Here is a 27,027-nt window from a genome sequence, read left to right on the forward strand (position 1 = left end):
TTCATAGTGTATTGGAATGGAAAAGGCCAAGTGACATGGTGTTCAGTCCTGAGTCTGCCAGTTTGGTCATTTATTGAGCATTTACTATAGGGATGGAACTACTGAGGCCTGTGCTGTTACTTTGCCCTCTCTTACCTGTCACCAGGCACCTCAATTCAGTCACAGTACCTCTTCCGAAAAGAGTCCAGATACACTATTGGAATCTTTCTTAACACAGTATTGCAGGCAGCCACTATCTATGAATTAGAGTTCTGTGTGAGATAAAATTACTTTGTCACCCCTGAAACACTATATGTCAGTTACTGTGCCGGGTGATTAACATATTGATATGGTTTGGCTGTTTCCCCACCCAAATCTCACCTTGAATTGTAGTTCCCATAATCCCATTTGGTGCACTGTTTCCCAGCCATTCCATCCAGGGTTAAAAGGGGCCAAGGTACAGTTCAGGCTGTTGCTTCAGAAGGTGGAAGCCCCAAGCCTTGGTGGCTTACATGTGGTGTTAGGCCTGCAGGTGCACAGAAGTCAAATATTGAGATTAGGGAACTTCCACCTAGATTTCAGAGGATGTAAGAAAATGCCTGAATGTCCAGGCATAAGTTTGCTGCAGGGGTGGAGCCCTCATGGAGAACCTCTGCTAAGGCAGTGCAGAAGGGAAATGTGGGGTTGGAGCCCCCATACAGAGTCCTCACTGGGGCACTGCCTAGTGGAGCTGTGAGAAGACAGTCACTGTCCTCCAGACCCCAGAATGGTAGATCCACTGACAGCTTGCATCATGTGCCTGGAAAAGCTGCAGACACTCAACACCAGCCCCTGAAAGCTGTACTCTGCAAAGCCACAGGGGTGGAACTTCCCAAGACTGTGAGAACCCACCTCTTGCATCAGTGTGACGTGGATGTGAGACATGGAGTCAGGGAGATCATTTTGGAACTTTAAGGTTTAATAACTGTCCTGTTGGATTTCAGACTTGCTTGGGGCCTGTAGCCCCTTTGGTTTGGCCAATTTATCCCACTTGGAATGGGTGTATTTACCCAATCCCTGTACCCCTATTGTATATTGGAAGGAACTAACTTGCGTTTGATTTTACTGGCTCATAGGTGGAACAGACTTGTCTCAGATGAAACTTTGGACTTGGACTTTTGAGTTAATGCTGAAATGAGTTAAGACTTTGGGGGACTGTTGGGAAGGCATGATTGTGTTTTGAAATGAGAACATGAGATTTGGGAGGGGCCAGGGGTGGAATGATATGGTTTGGCTGTGTCCCCACCCAAATCTCATCTTGAATTGTAGTTCCCATAATCCCCACATGTCACAGGAGGGACCTGGTGGGAAGTAATTGAATCATACGGGCAGTTTCCCCCATGCTGTTTTCATGATAGTGAGTTCTCATGAGATCTGATGGTTTTATAAGTGTCTGGCATTTCCCCTGCTGGTTCTCATTCTCTCTCCTGCTGCCCTGTGAAGAGGTGCCTTCTGCCATGATTGTAAGTTTCCTGAGGCCTCCCCAGCCACGTGGAAACAAGAGTCAATTAAACCTCTTTTCTTTATAAATTACACAGTCTTTGGTATGTCTTCATAGCAGCCTGAGAATAGACTAATACACATATTATGATTAGCTTAACTTGATACTTACTCTTTAGGGGCTCAGTGCCATATTTTTCAGTGCCATTTCCCTAGGTCAAATTATTTAACTCCTCCTTAATCTATAAAATGGGAATACAGTATTTTGCCCTATCTTTCTCACTGGACAATTGTGTGTATCAATGAGGCACTGTAGGCGAACATATTCAATAAGTGGAATACATTGAGTATATCTGTCTTTACATACTTTCAGTAATTGTTTAATAAATGAAAGCACCAAATAAGTGTATATCAAGCCCCAGTTTATTCTTTAGAATCTGGACAGTGTCCAGACTCTGTAGATAAATTCCCTGCCAACTTTCGAGGTTTACCTGAAAGCATTCAGCTACTGGGACTTGAGAAAATTAACCACTCATAAAAATGACTTTATTTTGAGAAATTAGGCCAAACATTTCACTGCTACTACTCTGATGTGAGAATTTTGTTGGCTAAGTGTCCTCTGTTCTCCAGCCTAACAGGCGCCAGTTGTCAAATCCTTTTGAAATAGTTCCTAAAGGACAGAGATCTGAATGCAGTAATAGTGGAAGACATTTTTCATGGAGACAGCAGTGGGTGGGAGCCTTCATGGGAAGCTCTTTGGGAGCTCTCGGGAGACTATAATGACTTTTGGTTTCAAGTAATAGAAGCCAACTTGTTCTCATCTAAGGAAAGACAGGAAATTTATTTTAAAGAAACAGGGCTGGCTCTTGGAACTCAGGGGTAATATTGCAGCCAAACCTCAGGAAGTGACTGGAAGCAGAAACGTAAAAGCCATGAGCCTCTCTGGGTGTCACTTTATTCTCTGTGTATGATGATTTTGTGCCTTGCTTGCTCTCTCAATTGATTATCTCCTTATATCCCCAGTCTACAATGGGAAAAGGTAACGGTGCTTCTACTTCCAAAGTTTTATGTTAAAGGCCTCAACTAACTTGACTCCTGGTTTTTTTTTTTTTTTTTGAGACGGAGTCTCGCTCTCTCACCCAGGCTGGAGTGCAGTGGCGCGATCTCGGCTCACTGCAAGCTCCGCCTCCCGGGTTCACGCCATTCTCCTGCCTCAGCCTCTCCGAGTAGCTGGGACTACAGCGTGAGCCACCGCGCCCGGCCCTGACTCCTGGTTTTGATTCTAAATGTCCAGGGTTGGACTTGTATGCATCAGTTACCTACTTTGGTTTAATCAAGTGTAGTGAGCAATACAAAGAGATGCCAAGAATGTATTTCAGTTACTTAGAAGGAGCTGTATTTTCCTGAGAAAAATGGGTAGGTAATTGATCTAAATATGGTACAGATACTCCAAAAAATGCCCAGTTGATTTACATATGGTACAGATACTCCAAAAGATGTCAATTTCAGGGCCTCAATGAAAATATGCCCCTCCTGCTTGATATTTTATGGCTGAAGTATTCAGGTATAAGGCTTAGGTTAGAGGAATAAAGTGGTCCTGGCTGGGTCACCCTCAAAAGTTTCATCTCAGAGATGTTGACCTTTCTTATAACCCTCATCCTGGGCCTGTGTTTTCACAGTCTGTCTCTTCCCTAGTGTGGATTATTGAGCTCTTATTATTTGGGAATGGTGACGTATGAGTGCTGTGTCAAGTGTTAGTAAATGGATGATATGAAACAATATTCTTCTGTAAAAATAAATATGTACCTTCTAATTTTTTTCCTCTAGATCTAATGAAAATCTTTCAAGTAAAGTGAGTTCTTAGAGCATTACACCTTCTGTAATTCTTGTCCTTTCACAAGTACAGCAGAAACCTTTGGAACAGAAGAGAATATTTGTTCTTTTATAATTATTCCTCCCTTGCGTTCTTAGCACACTACTGGGCACATGGCATCTGCCCTACAAATACTTGCCAAAGTGGCTTTTCTGATAGGAGTCCAAGAAGATGGAATCATAAGAATGACTTATGTGGTTAGGAGTGAGCTGGGAGAGAGTATTTTCTTATAAAAGCTGGAAGGGAACTTTGCTTCTAAACTAATGTGGTAGACTGAATAATGACCCCCTGATGTATGTCCACATACCCTAATTTTCTGGAACCTGTGAATTTTACCTTATATGGCAAAAAAGGATTTCAGATGTGATTAAGCATCTTAAGATGGGCGATTATTCTGAACTATTCAGATGGGCCCAGTGTAATCATAACACTTCTTATAAGAAGAATACAGGAGGTGTCAGGGTCAGAAGAAAAGGTGTTGTAATTAGTAACAGAAGAAGAGATTGGAGTGGTGCCCTTTGAAGATGGAGCAAGAATTAAGGAGGCCAAGGAATACAAATGGCCACTAGAAGCTGAAAAAAATCAAGGGAATGGATTCTTTTCTCATAGCCTCGAAAAGGAACCAACCCTGCTGACACCTTGAGCTTAGCCCATAGAAACTAATGTGACTGGAGATCACAAAAGGAAAGTCACAGGCAAAATTCCATGAGCATGTCTGTTTTGTTTGGCCAGAATAGTGTTTTGAGAAAGAAAAGAAAAATGAGCCAAACTTTAAAAACTGGTACATTTCACACACACAAAAATCTACATTTCTAGATTCTCTTAAAAACAAACAAACAAACAAACAATTTCCTCCCCTCCTCAGAGACCTAGAAATACATAATCTTCATTTTGGTGTGGCAGCACAGCCAGCAGCTGACTCTGAGTTGCAGCTCTTCCCATAGCTGGGATTTGTGCCTGCTAATTGCAGTCTGCTTCACTCCCTATTGTCTCTCTATCTGGGTCTAGTAGAGAAATACTCCTGTGCATCCACCTCTGTAGATAGGTTCAGAGGGCGGCATATTTTAAGAGAAAGAAATATTGATAAATGTACAATACTAATGCAGGATGTTAACAAAACGGAAACCTGGGAGTGGGGTATATGGGGACTCTACTATTTTTGCAACCTTTCTGTAAATCTTAAGCTATCCTAAAGCAAAACATTTATTAAGACATGAAATTGAGCATATTTCTTTATTAAAGTGGAGAATATTATTATGTATTAAATTTGCAAAGTGTTTTTCTGTCGAAAGAAGACTTCTTAGTCAGTTTCACTCATTGCATTATTCTCTGGGCTTCTCTCAGCATGAATTCCATGCTTACAGAACCTCCAGATATTATCATTTTACAAGCGAAGATTCTGAGGCCCAGAGAGGTAAAGTAGGTTGCCCAGGGTCAGAGAACTACTCAGGAAGGAGCTGTGAATGGAACCTAGGCTTTCTAAGTAACTTTTAGCCAGTGTTCTCTTTTTGTTCCTGCTGTCATGGGGACTAATGGCAATAGTGAGGGTATAATGCAGATAATATTTTGAAATGTAGTGGGCATCCCATCCACCTTTCTAGAGTCTTCTATTTGAGAAGAGAAGCAGTGCCAGATAGGAGGTTCAGTGTTGCACTGAGCAGCCTGCTTGCTTTTTACTTTTTTTTTTTTTTTTTACTTAACTCATTTATATTTCATATCTGGTGCACAGGGAAAACATTTGACATTTGTCCAAATACCAAATGTACCTTGGATTTCATCACTTACATATTAGCAAACTCCAGCAACGCACAAGAACGTTTCCTCTGAAAGCAGGGAGTGTAGGGTTTGAGAAGTTTGGAGCAGAGGCCTAATGAGTGGAGCAGAGAGGCTGAGAGTGGGCTCAGGCCCTTGGTGATGCTAACCAGTGAAAGCTGAGGCAGGCATCCTGTGTGGGCTCCGCCTTGCTAGGAGGTGGGGATTAAGGGATTAAGTAGATTTAGGAGGTTATGACTGCTTCCAGAACACTGTGCATTTATAGCCTTGGGTCTAAAGAGTCTTTTGTGTGGCTGGCTCAGAGCTGGCGAAAAAGTCAAGGTCAAGCTGCTGGAAGACTAAACAGGCTCAGAAATGGGCTGGTGGCTGGCCTTCCTCTGGTCTTTCTCTTCAAGGCTATTTCTATACCAACAGCTTTCTCTGGAATCATGTAGTAGTGACGGTAACAGAGATACAGTATTTCTAATTTTTCCTGCAGTTAAAAAGTCTGTAGGTGTAAGGGCTGGAATAGAGAGGTAAAAGTAATGATGATGTTAGCTACTATTGTATTGAGTGCTTCCATGTGTTCATGTAATGTATGTACTAAATATGGAGGCAAAGTGTTTCTCTTTTGCAAGAGTTTACCTTAGTCTGTTCCATTCATTGCCTTACTCTTTGGGTATCTCTAAGCATGAATTCATGAATTCCTGGACATGCTTTTTTAATCATACGGATGAGGATTCTGAGGCTCGGAGAGATAAAATAACTTGCCCGCAGTCCCAGAGCTAGTCAGGAAGGAGTTGTGAATGGATTCCAGCCTTCCTTCTAGCCTAGTGCTCTCTTTTCTTTCCTGTTGCTGAGGGGAGTGATGGCAATAAAAAAGGAATAATAAAGTTGATATCTTGGAGTTCATGCTCATGTTGGTATAGGCAGTATGGTGTACTGCCTGTAGACAAAGACTCTAGAGTTGATTGCCTGGGTTTAAATCTCAACTCCACCACTTAATAGCTGTGTGCTTAGTGAAAGTTAGTTTACCTCTCTGAACCTGCTTCTTCTATAAAATGAAGGCAGTAATACCACCCACTATTTAGGGGCTATATGAGAATTCAATACCCACCTCAAAGGCTACATGAGGATTAAGTGAGTTAATAAATCAATAGTACCTTGCTCATAGTAGCTACTATATAAATGTTAGCTCTTACTGTGAGATAGTTATATAAATATTGCCTCTATTTTTAAAATGAGGACACAAGCTCAGAGAGGTTACATAGTTTGCCCAATAACATACAGAAAGGGGCCAAGCTGGGATTTGGATTCACATTTTTGCTCTAAATCATCTACTATATTACCTATTAGACACTCAGGTTTTTTCAGGCTGGTATTCCTTGGCTACCTCTCTGGATGGCACCTGGTATGTAAACAAAGTTTCTGTGTTTACATTAGCAAAATATTGACATTTCCATAGGTCTCAGATCTTTTACTTCCTTCTTTCACTTGCCTGGAATATTTTTTCCTGTTTTTCTAGGAGAAAAGAATTTTGAAGGAATAAATTATATAAAATCTGAATTCAGGAAGTAGACTGAATTACATTGGCAGGTAGTAATGCTGAGTGCAAGAAAAGAATGCTCATCTTTGAGATGGGTGAAATGCTTTGCCTTAGTGGCTTTAAGCTTTACTATGTAAAATTAACTGAACTTTATGTGAAAGGGAGTGGTATTTGACCACAGGCTCAATATGAAAAACTAAGGGAGCAGTAAGACAGTGCTGGGATCCAGTCATTTAGACAGAGTCACCAGAGCCTAGTATGTGTCAGGTACAGGACCAGTTGCTCAGGGCATAATGGTAAGACATTCTATGCTTTAAAGACCTCTCATAGAAAACAATTGTCTGCAGGTATTCAGTGTCTGGAGTCTAGGTCAATTCTGCCCTTTATGAATTCCCATACTTTATATAAGCCCTTAACACAAAAGAATATTGATCAGGATTGTGGAAGAGCTTCACTGAAAACTGGATTATTCAAAGAATAGTTTAATGAACTGCCATTCTTCAGGCTACAAGGAAGAACATGGTTTTCTCACTAAGGGAATAGTGTTCAAGTCGAAAATAGATTAATTTTGGTTTGGATGGTTCCTGGAGATAAAACTGGATGAGAATTTCAGGAGATAAAGCTTCTCAGTTTAGTTTACATCAGTCCAATTTAATTATCCAATTAATGATATTTATTAAGTGCCAGGGGTTTACCAGAGTTGATGAAACTCCTGTTTCCATAGAGACACTATGTTGTTTTATTTTGATCATCAAAGCTGCAGCCTAATGTGGCATAAAAATGTTGTAGGGAAGACAGATGTATGCGATGATCTGCACTTTCTAGATAGCCATATTTAAATAAACGAATTTGGTTGAGAAAGTGTTTTCATAACATGGCGGGAAAGTCCAAAGAGAAGCTAAATCTAAGAAGGAATGTGGGGTTCCACTTCTGATCATATCACAAACAGCCTATGTGATCTTAGGTTTCAGTGATAATATCCAGTAAATGACAATATTGAACTGGATGGCTTTCAGTCCTGTCTCCACTTCATGATTCGATTCAACTTTTATTTTGTCCTCGTATTTTTGGACAACCAAAAAATATAATTATATCTGTTCTTGAAGGACAAGGCAGATTAGATGATTCTTAGGAGAGGCCAACTGATATAATATGTACTCAATTTGAGAATTTCAAATTGAATGGAAAAAAAGTCATTTGGAAAGAATAATCCTTCATATCTATGCGCTGGAAAATATATTAGCTCTAGTGCTTAACTAGATTTCAAAAGTTATAAGGAAGACTTCCCACTGAGTCTAAGCTGCAGGCAAACAAGATATGCTAAGGGCTTTCTGAGAATAAATCAAATTTAATGTACACTGGAGGATGGGAGCAATAGGCATAAAATAAGGAAGTGATGACTTAAATAAATAACAGAAATTTTCACTGAAACAATTGTTGGTAGTTTTATTTCAGGGAAGAAAAGGGGACCACTAAAATACAGCAGGATTCTTATTGATAGTTCCAAGTGAACAATGGGCACAGGTGATATTTACAGAATCATTTAAAATAGATTTCTAATAATGTTCCCACTAGTACTATAAAAATACACATGCAATTGTCATGTGAATGTAGTTACAGAATGTGGAAAAATCTAAAGTTGGGCCTTCGGTGAATAACATCTTTGATCTGTCTGTTTTGAAGTAGAGGTAAAAAGGAGTTAATATCTTTAAAAGCAATTTGAGTCATGAGGCATTTTTCAATGTGTACTCTTTGGAAAGATATCATAGATTTGGGAGAACATGTAGTCAAGTGATAAAGCAGATATAGAGAAAGCCAAGAAAATACAATTGCTCTCTCTAGACTTCCAACACTTTTGAGGAGAACTATCTCTCTGAAAAGTTAATTTCAAGTAAGTTTTCCATCCCACCGATGGAGGGAGATTATAGTCCAGATGGCAGAGCAACAGGTGATATATCTTATTGCCTGAGAGGGAGTTTTTCAGGAGGCCATAAATTCTTAACCAATTTTTTAAAAGTAGTGATATATGTAGGGACTAAAAATTCAGGAAATGATATTCATTGGTTTTGCAACTGAATTTCCACAAACCCAAATAAACATCTCTCACCTGGGCTCTTAATTCAAATCTGAAACAGAAATTGCTAAAACGTGATATTCTAGGCTGTAAATCCTAAATGGTTGCACTGCCTCCTGGCTTACCACCCTTTCACCCCAGCTCCCACCCTCATGGATCAATAACAACCTCTCTGCTAGAAAAATACAGGCAGAGGGAAGTGATGCCACTACCTCTGAGGGTAAGCAGTAAAATGAATGCCTTTGCCTCCGTTACCCTTCTTTCCTGAATATCCCCTCAATAATTAAACAATGAGACATAGAACTCCATACCATTAGAGAAATACTGGCCCTGCTCTTGCAGGCCATACAATCTAACAGGAGATCATGTTCCATTTAATTCTCTTGCCCAAGGAGACCTAAGTCTAGGTTTTCTCATCTATATAATTAAGAGGTTGCTCTAGAGGACCTCAAAGTCTATAAAAAATTGGAGACAACTTATAGTCCATGAATTCGGGTTGAATGAAACTTGCAGAGCCCAGATCTAGGGATACAGGGCTGAGCGGTGATAGGGTCCTGGCCCCAGCACTCTCAATTCCTGGAGTTTCCTCTGCCAGTAGACCAGGGATCCCTAGGTTCTGACGATCCCCTGGCCCAGAGGTTTGCACCCTGGGCACATTGCACACACACAAACTTTTTGAATATCTTGGTCCTTCAGAATAAGGGTAGGTAGCCCAAAATGTCCACTGTCCTTTATTATTTCATTTTACTGAAGGAGCAGTAGCTGGGCCCCAGGCCTGAAATTTCCATTTCACTTAGTCAAAATGAGACAGAAATTTAATACTGCTTGCTCTAATATTTGCTTCCTGAAGAACAGCTTTTAGGATTCTTAAGCACAAGAAACTTGACCTGATAAAGGAACTATATGCTTTGCCACTTTTCTGAACTGTACTGTGAATGTTAATAGGCAATAAAACTGCCTTCTTCCACCTGACCATGATAGTACCCCCATATTTAATATTTCTGAAACCCTATAAAAACTTTGAATGTGTGTGGTATAAAAGAATGTAAAGATAAAGGCATAAAGAATATATGACCTTTTGAACTTTAAGGTTTTTTTTGCACTTGCTAATCTGAAGCTATATTATGACAGGTAAAATTATATAATACTTGGGTTTAATTGTTCAGAAAGATATTTCTGAAAACTCTTTTCCATGTCTATTTAAAAGAGAAATAAGAGTCAAAAACTTAGGTACTGATACTTTGCTTAAAATACTGGGAAATCTCATATGAGATTCTGGTCATTCTATTGCCTTTTAGGTTCTTCCTTGCCTCTGCCTTAAATTCTGTATTTGCACGGTTGCTAATACAAAAGTGTATGACACAGTTTCAATATCAGAATATTTAACTGAGGCCATTTTTTTCCCCACACCTCTACTTGTCCAATGAGAAAAATAAATGGCTTTAAGGAAGAAAAGGGGCTGCTGGTTAATTCCTTTTTCTAACTGGCCACCGGATCTATTTCCCACCAAAAGTGCAATAAACTATGTAGTACGCTGAATTTTATTGATTAAGTTCATTTACTATCAAATAAAGTATATTCATTAAAATGCAGCCACTTTCAATTTCATTTTATGGAGCTCCTGCACAGTCAGCCAGATGATATAAAAAATGCCCAATTTAACTGATCTATTATGAAGAAGCTGTTGAGGATCCAGACAAATGATTTAATGCCTCCACACTTGATGTTCTCATAAAGAAGGAAACATAAAGAGGGGAGTGGGTTTGCTTATTCATTTTGGTTTGAACAGTTTACAAGGACTGATTGTACTCAGACTGCTTGTTAGCATTTGTATTCAGGCAGGCCAATAGAATGAATTTTATAATTGGGTGCTTCCATTTTAATCTGGCTTTGAAATGCATTTTGGTACTATCCCTATTGCAGAGGTATGCCTTTTATTATTGCAACTGGCTTTTTGAGACTATTGACAATGTTCCATGATTAAATATGGATATGTACCCATGCCAATGTTCATCTCTCAATAGGTAAAGCTAGCATAGAAATGCTCTTTTGAAATGCAGAGTTGGCACATTAAATCATTCATTCACATCAATCTGGGCTGCCCCAAATTTGTTTTACCCAAAACAAATCCAAACCCAAACATCTAAATGATATCATGGTAATTAACCTCAATCCCAAGGCAGACAGTGTTGGCTAAGGAACTCATGGCTGTTATTTGGGAGGGAGAAAATATTGGTAAAGTGGGACTTATGAATGTTTCCTTGTACAGACCCTTAGCACCTTCACTTCCAGCAAAGCAAATTTCCCACCTGAGTGTAACAGTAGCCCATATATCTAGTGGTGCTGCTGCTTAAATAGAAGCAACTCTCTTCCTTCTGTACTGCATTGGTAATGTTGGTCAGCTCAAAGCTATTGCTTCAGATTGCTTTTCAGCAACAGGAAAGCTTCATCCTGGGCTGGGAAGCAAAAAATTAGAAACCCAAAGCATTGCAACTATTACAGACACTGGCCTAGCCAAACTGAACTGAAATTAGTGGTCCCCAAATTCCACAGTCATATTTAGCTTCAGCAAGTGCTTTTTGGCAAAAGAGAAACATGTTACAGGTCAGAACTTCCCATATAATTCTTTAAGTGGAGATTTTTTCAAGGATTAAAATGCCAAAGAGGATTATTTTAAAATGAAAGTGATTAGTATGGAGCAAGGCAAATGTTGTTATAAGTGGCCCCTTCATTCTTAGTTTTAATGACCATTTTGATTTTACTAAAATAAATTTTATGCATAATTCATTTTTTTGTTTTTTAGTTTAACCAAAATACAGACATATACTTTTGTTCACATTTGATTACTTAAAGTATATTTTAAAGGCTACATTAACTGGTCTATAAAATCAGTTGCTTGCTATTCCTGCTTGTAATATATATATAAATTTTATTTAAGAAATAAAATTGGCATGCCTGGACTCCCTACAAAGCAATAGTAAAAGCCTCTTCACTGAGAGTCTCATTTTTTTTTTTAGGTCCTTCAAATAAGTAATTTCAAAAATAAGCATCCCCACTTGATACCTGTAGAAGTAGAGACCTGTAGTCTACTGGCTTGGCTAGGAATGATACGGACAGAGGCAAGTCTCAAGTTTACCATATAAAAATAATGTGTACCTAACATCTGATGGATTTATTGGGTATTAAAATGTCCTGGGGCTTAACCGTTGCTTAAATGAACAAGTATTTAAATAGATAAAATGATCAAACCTTGTTAAAACTGCCTAAACACAATATATTAAAAAAATGCTAAAATAGACAATCTTTCAGAATTCTATTCAATGTAATAGCACATCCTCTCCTTTCCTTGCTAGTTTTAACATGACTGCAACTTTTTCTTTGGTGTCTTTAATTTGGTGAATTCACAATCCCTTCTATGCATTGCTTTTGGCCATGTTGAGGATGGTAGTTCATAAAGATGAATAATGAATTTCTCAGAGATCAGATTGGAATTTATAATCTGCCTCCATCTGCATCACTGGCCTTATCACATTCCTTCCTTCGGCTCCTTTCCCCATTGGCCTGCCTAATGCCAATCCTACTTGCCAGTTTAACCACAGATCATTACTCTGTCTTTAATCTCCTATATGTGCTTTTGATTCATTCCTCCCCATACCTACCATGGAGCCAAAACCTTCAAAGAGAAGGAACAGCATGTAAAGACTCCGTGCTTCATGACCCCATGTCAGGTACGGCCTTATCTCTAACTGTACCTGAAGCAGGGGAGCCATGTGAAAGAGAGCCCTCATCATTCCCTTCTCCTCAGACTGCCTTGGCACCTAGTCATACACCTGCTGTGTTGTAGTAATTTGTTTTCTTGTCTGTTTCTGTGGTGGATTGTAATATACTGTATTTGAAGGCATGAGTGATACTTACACATGCGTGGTTTTGGCATTTTGCAAAGGCTGCACATAATAGGCACATCATTAATGTTGATTAGTAAACGAAACTAAAGCTACAAGTATGTAGCAAACCATTAGAAATGGACGTATATAGACAAATAAATATTTACAGCTAGAGAATGAACATATAATTAAATTGCACATAGTGTTTATTAATCAAATTATACACATAATTTCTGAAAAAATATAGCTCCTTCCAGTTTTTCTAAGTAGTATCAAATATGGTTATAAAATTAGAGCTGCTTTTATTATGAAATACACTTTTTAAATTGTATATGTGTATTATTTAATTATATTGGGTTTAATTTACTCTTTCTAATTTCCTAAAGTGAAAGCTTATATAATTTATTTTACACCTATTTTATTTTATTACATAAACATTTAAGGACAATCACATCTAATTTCATACAGTGCCACTTTAAATGCATCTCAAAATCTTAATTCATGTTGAGTTGTTATTATCTTCCCATTAAAAATGTTTTCTATTTTTCTCATGCTTTCTTCTTTGACCCATGGATCATTTGATTTGGAAGCAGGTAGCTTAATTTCCAAATTTTGGAAGATTTTAAAGATTTTTTTAAATTGTTGATTTGATTGCTTAATTTCATTGTATTTTAAAAACATACTTCATGTAATTTCTGTCAACTTAAAAATGTTGAGGCATATTTCATAGCTTAGCCTATAAAATATTATCTCATTAAATGTTTGGATGCACTTGTGAAGAATGTGCATTTCACTCTTTGGGGGTGAAATGTTTTATACACATCAATTAAGTTAACTTGATTGATAGTGTTATTTGACTCTTCTATATACTTTCTCATTTTCTGCCTCCTTGCTCTATTAATTACTGAGAGAGTAATGTAGAAATTTTCAATAACAATTGAAAATTTTTTAAAAATTGAAAGAAAAGTCTTTTTTTTAAGTCTATTGGCTTTTTTTTTTTTTTTTTTTTTGAAGGAGTCTCACTCTGTTGCCCAGGCTGGAGTGGCACGATCTCTGCTCACTGCAACCGCCGCCTCCCAGGTTCAAGCGATTCTCCTGCCTCAGCCTCCCCAGTAGCTGGGATTACAGGTGCTTGCCACCATGGCTGGGTAATTTTTTTTTTTTTTTGTATTTTTAGTAGAGACAAGGTTTCACCATTTTGGCCAGGCTGGTTTTGAAATCCTGACCTCAGGTGATCCACCCACCTCAGCCTCCCAAAGTGCTGGGATTACAGGCATGAGCCACTGTGCCCGGCCTCAAGTCTATTGGCTTTTGCTTCATATATTTTGAAGCTCTTTTATTAGGTGCATATATATTTTTGATTTTTACATATTCTTGATGAATTGACCATTTTGTTATTACAAAATGTTCTTCTTTATGCCTGGTAATCTTTCCTTTTTCTGAGCTCTATTTTATCTGATATTAATATAGTTACTCTAACTTTAAGATTAGTATTTGCAAGATACATCTTTTTCCATCCTGGCATCTTTATAGTTAATGCACTCTTCATCTAGACAACATATAGTTGAGTCTTGCCTTTCAAAAGATCTAGTTTGATGATTTTTGCCTTTTAATTCAAGTTCTCAGAACCTTTACATTTAATATAATCTTTTATATTCTTAGGTTTATGTCTACCATATTGCTATTTGTTCCAACTATTGTTTGTTCATTTTCCCCCTTTTCTTGTTTTTTTTTTTTTTTTTGGATTCGTTACTTTTTAGCATTTGTTTTATCTTCATTTTTGGCTTATCAAACCTCTATCTATCTATGTATCTATCTATCTATCTATTATCTATCTATCTTATCATCTGCCCCTCACCCCCACCCCACCACCTGGTCTGTGGAAAAATTGTCTTCCGTGAAACCAGTCCCTGGTACCAAAATGGTTGAGGACCACTCTTATAACAGTATACTTCCATTTTTCTCCATCCCCATCTTTGTGCATGGACCAGTACCAGTCCCTGGCCCATTAAGAATTGGGCCACATAGCAGGAGATGAATGATGGGCAAGCAAGCCCTGGCCCATTAAGAATTGGGCCACACAGCAGGAGATGAATAATGGGCAAGCAAGCATTACCATCTGAGCTCCACCTCCTGTCAGATCAGCGGTGGCATTAGATTGTTATGGGAGAGCAAACCCTATTGTGAGCTGCGCATGTGAGGGATGTAGGTTGCATGCTCCTTATGAGAATCTAATGCCTGATGATCTGTTGCTGTCTCCCATTATCCTCACATGGGACTGCCTAGTTGTAGGAAAACAAGCATAGGGCTCCCACTGATTCTATATTATGATGATTTGTTATTTCATTATACATTACAATGTAATAATAATAGAAATAAAGTGCACAATAAATGTACTTGAATCATCCCCAAACCATCCTGCCCCTCACCCCCACCCCACTACCCGGTCTGTGGAAAAATTGTCGTCCATAAAACCAGTCCCTGGTACTAAAATTGTTGGGGACCACTGTTATAACAGTATACTTCCATTTTTCTCCATCCCTATCTTTGTGTTATTGTCATTTATTTTCCATCTACATTGTCCTAATCCCTCATTACATTATCTTTGTTCTAAATAGTCAATTATATATTTTTAAAATAAAAAATGAAGAAAAATCATTTCTATTTGCCCATATATTTACATTTTTTAACACATTATATCATTTCCCTACTGATATAAAATAATGATAATATTGTATTCCTAATAAACATCCTTTCAAATTCTTTGACATGCACATTTTCTAACAATACATTCTCTCAACCTTAACTTTATTAAAAATAACCTAACTCCATAAAGTTGGGAACAGTAGACACTGGGGACAAATAGATGGAGGAGAAAGGAAGGGAGGCAAAGGTTGAAAAACTACCTGTGTACTATGCTCACTCCCTGGGTAATGGGATCAATTGTACCCTGTTTAGAGAAAAACTCTCTACCCGTCTTCTTCCTGTACTCCCATACCATAAGAATCACCAACATAGAAGACTTCTGTGACCATATGTGTCGGGATTTTTCCCCACACACCAAACAGCAGGCACCAGCTGGGTGTCCTGTAATTCAGTTCTGACACTATCTACCCAGAGATGGTGTCAGATCCCATAGGTGGAGAGCTCAGTCCCTAAGACTATCCCCCTGTCCCACCACCCCTGTCACAAGTCTCTAGAACTTCTACCTGACTGGCTTCAAGTTGGGGTGCTCCCTCTTTGGGTTCAATTAATTTGCTGGAGCAGCTCACAGAACTCAAGGAAACACTGACATTTACCTGTTTATCCTAAAGGATATTGCAAAGGGTACAAATAAAGAGATGCGTAAGTTGAGGCATGGAAGAAGCGGCGTGGAGCTTCCATGTCCTCCCTAGGTGTGCCACCCTCCAGGAACATCCATGTGTTCAGCTATCCAGAATGTCACTGAACCCTGTCCTCTTGGGTTTTTATGGAAGTAGTTCTTTCCTCAGGGTGTAGGGTGGGACCTTCTCATGAGAAGGTCTTAAGATCCACAATCAGAAAGGCAGAGGAACATTAGAGTCCTGCTTTGGGGCAGGTGAAGGGAGGGCAGATCAGAGGCCTGCTCCTGAGACTTAACATACCCAAACTTATAATAAAAGATTGTAAAAAGGGCTATGACAGTTACGAGCTGGGAACCATGGATGAAAACCAGTGTATAATCATAATACCACATACCCCTAGACTCGGCATCATGCAGTATACCCACATAACAAACCCATACCTGTACCCTCTGAATCTAAAACAAAAGTAGAATTTTTTGAAAAAAAGTCCTAACTCAATTTTTGAAGGATTCTTTTGCTGGTTATAGAATTTTAGGTTAGCAAGTTTATTATTTGTTCGTTGGTTGTTTTATTTCAGCACTTTATCTTCTTTGTTTTCATTGTTCTGATGAGAAAACTATAGTCTTATATATTTTCTCCTCAATGTAAAGTGTCTTTTTTCCTCTGACTGCTTTTAAGATTATGCCTTTATCACTAATTTGCAGTAGGCTTTGCTGAACTTTTGCTAATTTATGACATATCTTGGTGTGGTTTTCTTGGTGTATATCCTTCATGGGTGTCAGTGAGTTTCTTTAATATATAGGTTTATAGATTTTATCAAATTTGAAAAAATTTCAGGTATTATTACCCAAAACTTTTTTTCTGCCTATTTTTCCACACTCCTTCCTCCTTCTCCCTTCAGAGATGCAATTTATGTGTCGTAGATAGCTTCCTATTGTTCCCTAGGTCACTGAGTCCATGGCTTTAAAAAAATTTTTTTCTTCTTTGCCCTATAGTTTGGCTTTCTGCTATTGCTATGTTTCAAATTTACTGATACCTTTTTATGCAACATCTAATCTGATCATAAGCCCATCCAATAAAATTGTCATTTTAGAAGTGTATTTTGCAGTTCTAAAAGTTCCATGTGTTTCTTTTTTATATAGCGCATTTATTTCCTTATTATGTTTATTTTTTGCCTTAATTTTTTTTTTTTTTTTTTTTTTTGAGACAGAGTCTCGCTCTGTCGCCCAGGCTGGAGTGCAGTGGCGCAATCTCGGCTCACTGCAAGTTAATTTTTTGATATTTATAACTTTTAAAGTCTTCAACTGCTGCCTTTATCCTCTCTTCATTTCTTCTATTTATAGATCGTATTTTATGCCTCTTGGTATGTTTAATAATTTTTGTTTGGATGGTATACACTGTGAGTTTCACAATTTTGAGGGTCTAGTTATTGTCTCCCTCTAAAGAATATTGGGCTCCTTTTGGAAGGCTATTAAGTTATTTGTATAAGCTTAATTCTGAAGTTCATTTTTAAGCTATGAAGCCAGTATAGAGTAGCCTTTAGTGTAGTTTGTTTCTACTGTTAAGATGTGACCCTTCTGGATTCTCTTTTGAATGCTCGAAGTCAACGAGTCAACATGTCTCTCCATTTTGGCTAGCTAGAAACGAACTGTCTCATAGCCCTGGATGAGCAATGAGAATTTTTCAGTTTACAGCTCCCAATAGTCCTTTGCCTGGCCTTTTACAATCTTGCCCTATGCTTACATATTGCTTTTTCAGTTGAAGTAGCCAGGGGACCTCTGTGCAGGTTTCTGGAGCTTGTTTTTTGTGTAGCTTCCTTCTCTGTGGTACTCTGGTCCACAAATTTCAGCTGCCCCAGCTTTCCTAGACTGATTTCTGTCTCCTTAATCCAGGGAGGGTGCCTAGCTCTGCTTGGTTTCCCCTTCCCTGGTCTGGAAAATTCTTCCAGTTAAAAAACGGGTAATTATGAGTCTTGCTTTGCTTCTTTCCCTTCTCTCATAGGTCATATTATGTACTGTCTATTATTCAATATCTAAAAATAGTTATTTTTTTAAAAAAAAAACATTGTCTTGTTTTCTAGTTGTTTATGGTAGAAGTACAAGACTAGTTCAGAGAATTTGTACTCCTGAAAAACAAGTTAAAAACTGCTTGGATATTTGAAAGGAGACAAAATCTCACCAGTAAAGTTCTGCAAAAGCAGTATAGATAATTGTCAAATATTGCTTATCATTCCCTCTAATACAAGGTAAAGAAAACAATTCAATAATCCTTTGACCTCTGTCTCTTGGTAATCTGAAATATCTATCTTATTATTTATTTTTAAAAGAATCACAGTAAGGATTAGAACAGAAAAGATCAATCTTGATTTTGGAAGAATCCTAAAACAAGCCTCTAAAATATACCTGTTGTAATTCTAGGTGTAATAGTTTTCTCCACATCATCCTCCTCTGTTAGGCTGTGAGCTCTGTGAGAGGCTAGTAGAAATAGGGAAGGTTCTTATTAAGTGTGTGTGTGTGTGTATGTATATTTATATTTGTTTTGTTTTGTTTGAGATGGAGTCTTGCTCTGTAGCCCAGGCTGGAGTGCAGTAGCACGATTTCAGCTCACTGCAAGCTCCGCCTCCTGAGTTCATGCCATTCTCCTGCCTCAGCCTCCCGAGTAGCTGGGACTACAGGTGCCCGCCACCATGCCCAGCTAAGTTTTTGTATTTTTAGTGGAGACAGGGTTTCACCATGTTAGTCAGGATGGTCTCGATCTCCTGACCTCGTGATCTGCCTGCCTCGGCCTCCCAAAGTGCTAGGATTACAGGCTTGAGCCACCGCGCCTGGCCAGTATATTTTTTAAGTGAATGAATGAATAACATGTGGCCTGCTAACCCAAAGGCTGGAAACAATATGAGTTTCTCAGACACACAAGACAGGTAAGGAAGGGCTCAAGCCAGGGGAAGGTGAAATTTCAGGGAAGCCATAGCCTGTAGACATACTGTTTGAAGCATCTCCATAATGTCAGTCCAAATCCAATAAAGGTCGGTACTAGGATGTCCAACCGGGTGCATGGTCTCGGTAGTGCCCAGTAGACCACGTGACCAATTGGAAAAGGATAGATTTTGGAATCTAACTCTATATGTTTGTTAGGGCTGTGATAACAGAGTACTGCAAACTGGGTGGCTTAAACAACAGACGTTTAGTATTTCACAGTTCTAGAGCCTAGAAGTTCAAAATCAAGGTGTCAGCAGGGCTGGTTTCTTCTGAGGACTGTGAGGAAGAACCTATTCCATGCCTCTCTTCTAGCTTCTGGTGGTTTGCTGGCATTTTTGACATTTCTTGGTTTGGAGAAGCATCACTTTGATCTCTGCCTTTGGCTTCACATAGCATTCTCTCTGTGTGCATGTCTGTGTCCAAATGTTTCCATTTTACAAGAATACCAGTCATATTGGATTAGAAACCCACCCTATTCCAGTATGACCTCATCTTAACTTTACTAATTTCATCTACAACAACCCTATTACTGAATATGGTGATGTTCTGAGATACTGTAGGTTAGGACTTTAATACAGGAATTTTGGGGGGGCAAAAGTCAACCTATAACACCAATAGACCTGAATTTGAATCCTTTCTCTTTCTTTACTGGCTTGACATATTTTCACATTTGAAAGTGGAGATTAAGTCACCATAGTGTTTGCACACACACAAAAAAATTAAAATGGAGATAATAATGTTTACCTTGCAAGGAAGTTGTAAAGATTAAATGAGATAATGTTCACAAAGCACTTAGCTGGAATTTGACACGATAAGCACTCAATACATGGTGACTCTCACTGCGCTAAGCTAAATGCTCATTGATTGATTGCCTATATTGTGCTCCTCCTGAATATAATTGAGAAATAAATCCATTTTTCATTTGTTTCATTTGCCCATTGGAAACAGGTCTGACCTCTGTGAAATGTTTTTCTCAGATTGGTTTCTGGGGGAGGCAGGAAGATAACTGCTGAATCACAAGTGCTTAAATAATTAAGCCAAAGAAAGGAAAAGTTGATAATAAACACTTTTCCATGCATTATAATTGTAGAGGAATGTCTCACAGATAGTTAACCCTAAAGGCTTTATTGATTTAACTGAAACCTAATCAACTAACAACTCAGATATCCTGTTGGAAGCACTTCTCCAGAGAATTATTGTGATTAGGAGCTGGCCTCCTTCTGGGCTGTGGAGCTGCAACCCTTGTTGTGTTTGGTCAAGTAATTTTTTCGGCCCAGTGATCATCCCAGAGGACCTTGTTTCCCTTAATACAACTCCCTCCATTTCGCTAGCCACAGCAAATTAGCCCCAGCTCTGCCATTCAAAATGGCCAAGGCTTTCATTTGAGACTCCCTTCCCTTTGGATATGAAGGGCATACATTTAGAAATTCAAAGAGTTTAAAAGGAAGGTCTTATAATCATCACTGCTTCCATAGGATCATGATATGGTTTCTATTGCCTGGACCCCTTCTCCCTAGTGTAACTGCAAAACTGGTTTTTAATTTGTTTGTTCATTTCTTTTTTTCATGACTTTCTAGAGGGAACATCTTTTATAAATGAGGGGAATGCATTTTTCCTGCTCCTGGGATCCATATTGAGGGATTTTTTTTTTCCCTAGGCACATGATATGGTTTGGATTTGTGTCCCCACCCAAATCTCATGTCAAATTGTAATCCCTGATGTTGGAGGAGGGGCCTAGTGGGAAGTGATTAGATCACGAGGGCGGATTTCTTCTTGCTTTTCTCATGATAGTGAGTGAGTTCCCACGAGATCTGGTTGTTTAGAAGTGTGTAGCGCTTCTCTCTCTCTCTTCCTCCTTTTCCAGCATTGTAAGATGTGCCTGCTTCCCCTTCATCTTCTGCCATGATTGTAAGTTTTCTGAGGCCTCCCCAACTATGCTTCCTGTATAGCCTGTGGAACGTGAGTCAATTAAACCTCTTTTCTTTATAAATTACCCAGTCTCAGATAATTTTTTATAGCAGTGTGAAAATGGACTTATGCAGGGCAGTAGTACTAGCCTCTCAAAATCTTTACTACTTTCTCCTTGGAGTGATGGAGTATTTTGACTGATTTAAACTTGGAAGGAATCACTGGGTCTACTTGGCTTTGCTCTGCCCTTCTTCCTTTTACTACAGAGAACATTCTTCCACTGGTCTTCCTCCTTCATAGGTGAACACCAGTCTCCCTCTCAGTAGGTATTCACCTAATTTTTGCAAGAAGCTTGCAGGCCAAGATGGCTTATCATACCGTAGTCTGTGTCCTTTAACATAGCTTTAATTAGTAATAATGGGGATATGTGGGGTTACTCCTGATTTACTCTTGGTTCTATTTCTCAAAATTTTTGGAACTCAGAAAGAGATGTGGAGTGAAATTTTGGAGGGTCTTGTAGGAAGCCAATGTTGGCCAACCTGAGTCACTGGCAAAGTAGATCTCTTTAGCTGAGTGGAGATCTCTGGTAAGGAACAAATTCCCTGTATCTCTAGTTATAATTTTAACCAGAGACTAAAGAATATCTACTTCAAATGGACAGTTCAACAATGCAGTGAATATTAGATACCAAACACTCTTAGAGAAAGCAGGAATAAGTAATATTTATTGAGCAGCCACTAAGAGCCAGGTTCTATGGTGAAATTATTTACATAATTTCATTTAGTATTGAAGGATGTGGAATCGGGTGGAAAGTCATAGAAGATGCCATTTGCCTTGATTGATCTTTTCTGGTTTGTGAGAAAAGGGTAAAAAATCAATTCTTTGTCATGAAACGTAGTCTTCTAAAGGGAATTATTACTCTAAATGGACCATCTCAAGGTAAAGAACCAAGGGTTTTCCTAGTTTCTTTCTTAGGTAAATGATTCTTCTAATACTAATCCTGAATTTTGCCTCTTGAATAGCTTATACTTTAGAGATAGAAAGAATATTACAGATAATGAAGCCTTGGTACTGGATTCTTTTTAGAGAGGAGGAACAGATCCAGAAGGTTAAGGCAATTGCCCAAGATCACAGTGCCATCTAGTAGGAGATCTGGAATGAGAAGTTCAGTCTTTGAGACTTTACCTGGTGCTCATACTTCTCTGCTCTGCTGTCCTTTCACCAGGCAGTTACTGAAAACAGTTGATCACTACCACCATCTATTTTTAGGGTTATCTTCTGGTGGATGGATAAACACTCAGAACCCCAAAGCAGTGTTCTAAGGTGAGTCCTTCATTTAGTAACTATTTATTTCTCAGAAGCTTATGCCATTCTTACCATTCCTACAAATTAGCATCTACTCTCTTTTCTTTGGGATGCCAGGCATCACACAGCTACCAGATGGCAGCTACAACTTATCTTTTTGACAAGACAGATAGTATTTCAGCAGAATTATGTTCCCTAGCATCAATCACCCTGACAGGATATATGATAATAATTGGGAGACTCACCATGTGCCCCATTACACTTTTAAGTTGTTCATCGAGATTTAAATGTTTCCTATTACCCTGTCTTGTTGTCAATTTGTTGAAATTCTCCAATGATGTAATCATTTCTTAAGTGCTTTGCCTCTGGTATATCTAAAGAAATTAGTCAGTGTGTATAGTTGCTGCCGTTTATTTTGGAATGATTTGAGAATCATCTGGGACTAAGGACCGGATCAAATGTCACCTTCTGTGGTGGTGTATTGAGAAGCTGTTCTTGATACCCCCAGACTGGACCAGATGCTCACTTTTTGGCTCCTGTGTACACTGCACTTCCCTCCATCAGAACCCTCATCCCTCTAAACTATTATTGTTTCTTTATGAGTTTTTCTCCTTTGTTATAAGGTAGGTTCTTTTAAGACAGATTTTTTTTTTGTAGTCAGACACACCTGGGTTCAAGTCCTGACTCTGTCACTTACCAGCAGTGCATTTTGTGGCAGTTACTTAAACTATCTGAATTTCAGCTAGCTCATCTGTAAAATGGACATAATGATACCCCCTTGCAGAGAAGTTTTAAAGATTAATGGAGGACATGTGTATAAAGTACACAGCATAGAATTGTACAAATGAAGCATTCACTAAGTGAGACCTAGCATTATATTTTTTAAATTATTATCCCATGGCAAAGCACAATGCCTGTCACAGGGTGAATGTTAAAAACAAATGCATGTTGAATAAACAGATGACCACCAATATTACTTAAACTCTTCCTGTGTGATACTGTTTTCCATATTATACCTGATATTTTAGTTATGTTTACTTGCCTCAGTATCTTTCCTCTTGGAGTTTTTAGTCCAAGAGAAGAGACGTTGATTTTATCCTTGCCAAATGGAAAGGTAGATGTGAGATAAGTGAGAGAGGCTTAATGTATATTTTTCTGGCTTCTATCCCAGCCTCTCCTCTAACTGCAGAAGATATCAGATGCCCTTTAGAAAGTCAGCTCAAGTACCCTCCACAAATGTTTAACAGTTAGAAACTCCAGGCTACAATCAGCAGGGCTCAGAATAAGTGCCAGAGCCTGTTTCTGAGCCTTGAGGGTAGATTGTCCCTTCTGAGAACTGACTGGGGCAGGACTCGTGTTTTCTGGTACACAATAAAATTGTTTTACTTGTTTTAAAAATACTGAAATACGTATTTTCCAGGGGAAAATATTATATTTCTGCCCTTAGCTCCTTAAACGACCCCATGCATGTGCACCCTGGCCACCACAGACCCTCTCCAGGATCTCCTCAACCTTTTCAAGGTCCAGCAACTTAAGAATTATTCCTTGGCATGGCAAAGGGCCTCCAGGACTGTATCCATTCTGGTTGCTTGGTGTCTGCTTACCAGCTGCAAAGTAGTTTGAATAGCACCTTTTCGCACAGGTAGCTGCTCCCTGACTCCCTTCTTGGTCTTGCGGGTTTTGCACAGGTAGCTGCTCTCTGACCCCCTTCTTGGTCTTGCGGGTTTTGCACAGGTAGCTGCTCTCTGACCCCCTTCTTGGTCTTGTGGGTTTCTTCTTCTCTTTGCATCTGGCTTATAATCTGTTTTGGTCCTGCCAGCTCCTGAGACTACCCTTCCCTACCATCCTCAGCTCTCCCCAGTCCTCCTCTGGTCTAGGCTTGGCACCCTCTGCATGTGGTATGTCTGGCAATGGTTGAAGTCTCCTCCCTTGATCAAAGGCTCTTCTCAAACCTCATGTTAAGGGTACAACTTAGCGTTTAATTGTGGGCTCTGCCTCTTGGGGTAGGTTAACCAGGTATTCTGTGTATACAGGACACGTCCTGTATGTAATGATTTTGACTTGTATCTTACAATGATTTTGTTAGGATATTTAAATGTCCTTATTTCAGCTTTTATAGAAAAATATAGCAATTAGAGCTATTTTTCAAATTTAGCTGAGTTTCTTGCTTTGTTTGCCTCCCTAAGATCTGGTAACGTTACCTTCCTACTGTGAGGAACACAATTTTACCCTCATTTTCCTGCATGTTTTTTTTCAGTCTCTGGACTGATGTTTTTTTCCCTTCTGTCTAAGATGTACGTGTTATACAAACTAGGGGTCTGCACTAATTCCCTGGTAATTAGGATGCAAACAATAGTTACTGAATAAATGAAGAGGTGAATGAAAGAAAATAGTTTGCCCCATAGGATCTCTTTCCCTTTAAGATCTCATTTAGAATACAGCAGAGCCTTTGAATCTGAAAAAATAGTAGCTATATTGGAAGCTGAACTCTATCAGGAGGAAGCCATACTGATTTTATACTGCCACTGCTCTCTATATTTAATTACATTTTGTTTTTCTCTTAGCAATTAGTAAAGTGCCAGTCTGTGTCAGATGTGGTTCCAAGAGAAGATGTTTTTGTCCACACTTGAACCAAAGTGTTAAAGGAACAGTGGCACACTTAGGGTGGGAGGTGGGGGAGAATGGAGATGGAAAGTAATTAATATTTATTGAGCAACCATCATGTACTTTTTTAGACATGATCTCATTTTATCCTCACAGCAACCCTGCAAAGTATATTCTAAATAAAGAATCAGGTTTAGCCAGGCTAGGTGACTTGCTCAAATCCTAGAGTTAGTAAATGGAAGAACTTGGATTTAAACCGTGGTCTTTCCACACAAAACCATCCTGCCTTCCATTGCTAGGAGTATCATGGTGGCTGGTGATAGCAAGAGTGATCAAAGCCAGAGAACTCAAGGGGAAGGTAACACCTTAAGATGGTGTCAGACCCGCCCATTCTCTATCTCTTCCCCTCTCTATCTCTCGTTTCTACCTTCCGTTTATTCATTTATATTATATTTACTGAGGACCCCTTGGCAGCAGGCATAGTTCTAGATTCTCTGGATCACGATGAGCTGATAAATAAGATATACATCGTCCCCGATCTTGTACAGTTATAGTCTAGGATTTATTACAGATATTGAAAAGCTGATTTCAAGCATGATGTAATTGTTAAAGTTATTTTGGAAATATGTAAGAAGATAATAGAGTATGGCAGTTGTTGGAGAGGTGGGGATCAGCAAAGGCCTCGTGGAGATTGGAATATGTGGGTTGCAATGTGAGAGATAAGAATTTAGCTATGCCAACATTTGGAGACGTGTTGTTTCAGGCAGAGGAAACTGCAAGAGGACAAAGATATGATGCATTCATGAAAATGTAATATGATTGGCTTATCTTTCAAAAGAGAAAGCTGGAGAATCCCAGGTTTCTTTCAATTAAGGAAGCCATCCTGTTACAATAGGAAGAGGTCAGGAGCCCTGAGTGCCCAGGAAAGGGTATTACATAGAGAAATATTTGGGTAGAGAACAGGGGCAACCATACAGGCTTTTTTGATCACAAGCACTTGAAGAAGGCAGAGACGGAAAGTAAGAATAATTAAATGAGCAAATGAAGAAATGAGGGACTGAGGGGACACTTAAGGTTCGCTCATTTGATAAACAAAATCTCCAACTGCAGTGGCAGCTCTGACGTTGCTGGTTTTGAAACTGCATTTGGAATGAGAAGACACTGAAATTGTAAAAAGCCACTTTGCTATGGCAAAGACTGTAAGTGGCAGTTGGAATTGTGATCAAATTCAATCTTCCCAATTCTGTAGTTATAGACTGTTTTCCAAAAGTGTAGGTAGGTAGGCTGATTAAACTACAGGCTCTAAAATAGCCAAATGCTTCCTCCAAATGTTTAATATCCAAGCTAGGCCTTTCATCACAAAATACTTTCTGTATTAAATATTAATTGAAATAATTTCATTTTGCAGATTCAATACCTAAAATATCAATTTAGATGATGGATCATGAACTTTAAAGCTGGAAGAAACAGTAAATGTATCTCTCTCCCTACTCGCTGCATTGACAGCTGAGGGAGGTGGAATTGAGGGAGGTAAGTGAGTGTCCAGGATCAAAGCCAGGTTATGAAGTTAAACTGGGATATTGCATTTTTTTCAGATTAAAAAGAAAAAGAAAATCAGGTTGATAAAGAGCCTCAGGTGTAACTGAATTGTCAACTAATGGTATATGGAACTTTCCTGATATTTTCTTGCTTTGACAATTATTTATTTTTCTGGCTTTTATCTCTAACAAAATCTTCAGACTAAAGTGATTGTTGCTGTTAGAAATCTGGGCCAGGTGCGGTGGCTCAAGTCTGTAATCCCAGCACTTTGGGAAGCCGAGGCAGGTGGATCACGAGGTCAGGAGATCGAGACCATTCTGGCTAACACGGTGAAACCCCATCTCTACTAAAAAAAAATACAAAAAAATTAGCCGGGTGTGGTGGTGGGCACCTGTAGTCCCAGCTACTCGGGAGGCTGAGGCAGGAGAATGGCATGAATCCGGGAGGCAGAGCTTGCAGTGAGCCGAGATCATGCCACTGCACTCCAGCCTGGGCTACAGAGCAAGATTCCGTCTCAAAATAAATAAATAAATAAGTAAATAAATAAATACATAAATAAATAATAAAAAATAAAAAAATAGAAATCTGAATGACATCCTATTAAAAGTGTGTGTGTATGGGGGAGGACTTTTGTAAACATGGCAAGTTTAGTTAATTATGAATGGTGGAATATTCCAGAATCTTCTCCCCTTTGTGCCATGAGAAAATGCTTCATAAGTTGTAGAATCGTAAGAAAGTAGCACGCTTCTCCTTTTTGTTCAACCCATAGTAAGCAACTACATT

At 38.9% G+C, this 27,027-nt stretch overlaps 2 long non-coding RNA genes across 3 annotated transcripts in view; both read left to right on the forward strand.

The window, feature by feature from the left end:
- LOC134736991 (uncharacterized) overlaps positions 1–27,027 on the forward strand; it is a 267,957-nt gene that overhangs the window by 134,758 nt on the left and 106,172 nt on the right. The window lies entirely within an intron of this gene.
- LOC129484295 (uncharacterized) overlaps positions 1–27,027 on the forward strand; it is a 107,292-nt gene that overhangs the window by 42,647 nt on the left and 37,618 nt on the right. Inside the window, exon 2 of the long non-coding RNA XR_008658405.1 lies at positions 26,114–26,235. This is a non-coding gene — a long non-coding RNA (uncharacterized lncRNA). The remainder of the gene's footprint in view (positions 1–26,113; positions 26,236–27,027) is intronic.

Source organism: Symphalangus syndactylus, chromosome 6 (genome assembly GCF_028878055.3).
Source record: "Symphalangus syndactylus isolate Jambi chromosome 6, NHGRI_mSymSyn1-v2.1_pri, whole genome shotgun sequence".
Taxonomy (NCBI): Eukaryota; Metazoa; Chordata; class Mammalia; order Primates; family Hylobatidae; genus Symphalangus; species Symphalangus syndactylus.